At 49.7% G+C, this 3,449-nt stretch overlaps 1 pseudogene; it reads right to left on the reverse strand.

Moving 5' to 3' along the window:
- LOC102488538 (required for meiotic nuclear division protein 1 homolog) overlaps nucleotides 1-3,449 on the reverse strand; it is a 65,364-nt pseudogene that overhangs the window by 60,778 nt on the left and 1,137 nt on the right.

Raw genomic sequence — 3,449 nt, forward strand, 5'->3', positions numbered from 1 at the left:
GGGAAAGAGACAGGCCAAGGAGAGACCCAGGCAGATGGTGGGAGCAGGGAGGATGCTGCTGAAGAACAGCCACTTTTCTGTACTGGGCTCAGGGACGTGTCCTGGTTTCTAGGCTCTGGGGGTCTAACTGTACCTTAAAGTCTGATTATCCTCTGGCCAGCAGATGGCATAATGGTTATGTTGCTAGACTCCCACGTAGTGGATTGCAGTTGGAGTCCTAGACCTCCAGTTTCTGTCTCTCTGTCTCTCTCAGTATCTCCCACAAACGCACGTGCCCTATAGAAAATATCGCTCTTAAAAAAGAAAATCTGACTATATTTGGGACCAGCAGATGGCATAATGGTTATGTTACTGGGCTCCCCTGCAGTGAACCACTGTACGAGTCCTGAACCCGGCAGCTTGAAACTCAAACCAGGCACATGTGTTCGGATGCCTCAAATCCCAAGAGTAGAAATAGAGAAGAGGGGATTGTCGCATGGCCATCCCCCTGGGGAGCAACTTCTCGCTTTGTGTCTCTCTGTCCCTCTCTGTCTCTTTGGCAAGCACACATGCCCTATAGCAAAAATCTTTCCCAAAAAAGAAAGAAACTGACTAAGTTCCCTTCCTTGAGGCTTCTGAGACAGTAGAAAAACAACAATAGAAACAGTGTGTCATTTATAGTCACATCCCTCGACTGCTGGCCACCTTCCTGTTTCGCAGCGACCCTAGAAGCAGGCGTTGTCATACTATTGCCGTTTACAGGTGACAGCCGTGGGACGGATCAAGGACCCTGCCAGGACAGCGCAGCCAGGCAGTCCCCGTTAAGCCCACGCCAGGAGTGTGGCGCGGGAGCGGGTCGTCTCACTTGGCCAGATGTCAGTGATGGCCTGTTCCTGGAGTTTTCACACAGAGTAAGACCGGGATTTCACCAGTGAGAAGTCACAGGTGGCGAGTGGGGGGCAGCCCTCACAGACGAAGGTGCGGATCAGGCCTCCCACCGGGAACGTGCCCGTGTCACCTGCCTCACTGGGCCCGCTTACTCCTGGCCCCGATCAGTTTTGATCTGGAGAGTTTCCGTCTTTCTTTTTTGCTGTTGTTTTTTCTTCTTTTTGTTTTCAATTCATGATGGAGAACATATACACAGATACAGAAGAGAGGGGCAAGAAGCATCCTCGACGAGGCCTGGTCACACCGTGATCCCCTTTTCTCAGCCTTCCAACTCCTCAGGGTCTTGGGTACACATAATCCTGGAGTGATTCAGGCTGACTAGGCCAGGGGTTCAAACCCGCAGTGGGCCATGTGGCTTCTAGCACTAGAGGTCCGTCTGCCACTGACGGAGCCACCAGCTGGGCCTGTTGGGCATTTTCTGGTACAGATGGAAAGAAAGGCCGGCAGAGCACACAGGGGGAGGAGTTTGCCCCGTGAGCCTCCTGGAGAGTTAGCGTGAGCTCTGAGCCCTAGGAGCTGGGACAGCCTGAGGCGACACAGGCCCCACGCAGGCCTCACCAGGTGAGATCAGGCAGACTGACCTGATCCATCCCAGCACCTGCCATACCACAAATCTGAAGTCGATAAATGCACACAGTCCACAGTCAACGTTCACAAAACCAGAGTCGGGACCAGCAGTTAGCGTAATGGCTAAGTCGTTGGACTCCCATGAAGTCAAACGTGGTTTGAGTCCCGGACCCAGTGGCTTAAACTCACACCGGGCGTGTGTGCATGTGTGCCCAAGATCCCAAGAGAAGAATGGAGGAGAAGGGATTGCAGCGTGGCCATCTCTCCTGGGGGTGATTTCTCACTCTCTGTCTCTCTGTCTCTCTCTGTCTGTCTGGCGAACGCACGTGCCCTATAGCGAAAACCTTTCAAAAAAAAAAAACCAAAGTGTTGAGTTGTTTAAAAATATATGTATACATGTGCACCTAGTCTGCTAATTCTACAGCCGACTGGAATTAAATCCACACAGGTTCAGAACTTAGATACGCCTTAATCAGTTCGCAGCCTACTACCTACAGCAAAAGCACACGCCCGGGCTCTGTCATCAGACTTGCTGCTCACCGACTCGTGCAGCTCTGAGCTGTGACCTGCCCTCAGCCGGCCACGTCTGTGCTAAATGTGCTGCCAATTAGAATGAGGTCAAAGGAGGGCCAGCCTCATAGCCTAGTGGTTATGGGAATGGGATCCCACATGGCTGACACAGGGTTCTAATCCCAGCCTCACTGACTCTAAAACATACTGGGCATGTGTGCATGTATGCCCCAAATCCCGACAGGATGGGGAAATGAAGGGATTGCGACATGACCTTGCCCCCTGAGAGGGTGCTTTTTCTCTCTCTCATGTTCTCTCTCTGGTGAGTACACCCACTCACTAGCAATTACAAACAAGCGAGATGGAAGGAGATAAAACATCTAGGACTTGGGGCTGAGCATATGCCCTCTTCCTCTGTTCATGGAACCGGAGAGCAGACGGGTCCTTTGTATGGCTCAAGGCCCCACACCTGAGGTCAGCCCCAAGGCCGCATCCAGCTCTGGAAGCTCTGGAGGCTCCGCCGCCCCACCTACCTGATCACGTGCAGCGCTGCTGCCTTCTGGTTGTGTGTGCCTGACTGAGCCTACTCCAGCCCAGAGCTACCAATTTAAGGAGCCAGCGTTTAATAGGCACTGATGCTAGCCAAACGGTCATTAAGACTGAATCACTGGAAACCTTTGTTTCTACTGTTGGGAGTTCAGATGGGAAGAGTCGGGCATAAAGATACTCAGTACACAAGACTTTAGCCCAGGAGGGTTTTTTTTCCCTCTGAAAATTGAAGGCAAACTATTTGGCTGTTTTAAAGGCTAAAAATAAATATAGCTTACTGGTTCCAAACACTGTTTGTGGTCGTCCAGTTCCAAGACCATTTCAGTTTGGAAACAAGTTACATTTGGCAAGCAATTAGGCCACAAAAGATCTAATTGCTTTTTCTATTTTAAATAACAAAATAAAAAACAGACAAAGTATTTTGATTGAAAAATTAACAGCTGCACAGTGAATGCTCATGCATTTTCATAAGGATATTAGTAACCTAGGTGGGGTCCAAGAGCTGATCTGCTTAGCCACAGAAAATTACCCAACCGACCACAGTATTTTACCAAACAGCTCAGAAATCAACATGCTGCATTTACTCAAATGAGCACTCAAGTCAGGGTAGAAATTAGGTCGAGATCCTACACAAGGCCTTCTATTCAGTGCTTACAGAAGGAACTGAACAAATGGTTTCTGTCTACCAGAAGCTTACCAATGAAGAACGAGATTTAGAACATGGATTAAACAAATATAAATTAAACAGTAAAGCAATGAAGTAATGTAAGTGTGTTTTGATAATACCTCATCCACGACTGGGCTACACCATTTGCTTGACCCCAGAGTCAGAGGACACTCAGCCCTCGGCAGCCTCCGCCACCCCATGCACTCTGAATCACTAGATAGGGTTTGGG

The sequence above is a fragment of the Tupaia chinensis genome, unplaced genomic scaffold, assembly GCF_000334495.1.
Source record: "Tupaia chinensis unplaced genomic scaffold, TupChi_1.0 Scaffold144752_1, whole genome shotgun sequence".
Classification (NCBI taxonomy): Eukaryota; Metazoa; Chordata; class Mammalia; order Scandentia; family Tupaiidae; genus Tupaia; species Tupaia belangeri.